Raw genomic sequence first — 814 nt, 5'->3', positions numbered from 1 at the left:
AATTTAAAAGGGGAAAATAATGAAGAAAATATAAAGAAAAAAGATTATTAAAATAGCCAGCTCTGATTCCAAACTTTTCTGAACAAGGTAAAGACTACAATATTTTTCAGGGGAACTGTCACACCAACATTCTATTTTGCATCAATATGTGTTTTGAATGTTAAGTATTGCATGTTTGTTATGCATTGGAAAGGTATATTACAAAACATAGACATCATTCAGTTAATGCAAGTGAATTAATTGTACATAGCAGTTTAACTTAGAATCCTCTAATTCTTCAGTGTTTGCATAATCAGCCTCAGTAGTTCGCTTTATAAAGCAAAACAAAACAAAAGGCATGGAAGGGATGTAACACAAAGTTTTCTGTTATTTCCAGTACTCAGACAACTTTACAGTAGTAAATATCTCTTAAGATGAAACAGAAGAAAACTTCAAGATTTTAGTCAAATATGGAACGTTACAGTCAAAACCAGCCAGAGGATGGCAGTGTTAAAGCACTAAATTTATTATTCTGCCACTATTTATTGTTTGCAGTGATGTTGCAGCTCTGAACTGCAGCCAAGAAATGGAACCAACTGTCCTCTGTTCTATGAAAACCCAAGGCAAAATACTGTCCTTTGACACAAATGACTTAAAATAAAAACATAAGATGATATTCAGGAGGCTAACACAGTCAGGTAGTATTCTCAGGAAAAAGGTACAGAGTGATCCATTTTCCCAACGTAGTTAACCTCACATAGCAACCAGAGGGAGTTCATTCAGTGAGCTGAGATGGAAAATCACAGAAACAACAGCAGAGAGTGGGAAGATTGAG

This window comes from Meleagris gallopavo, chromosome Z, assembly GCF_000146605.3.
Source record: "Meleagris gallopavo isolate NT-WF06-2002-E0010 breed Aviagen turkey brand Nicholas breeding stock chromosome Z, Turkey_5.1, whole genome shotgun sequence".
Lineage (NCBI taxonomy): Eukaryota > Metazoa > Chordata > Aves > Galliformes > Phasianidae > Meleagris > Meleagris gallopavo.
Note: the sequence above shows the minus strand (reverse complement) of the source record.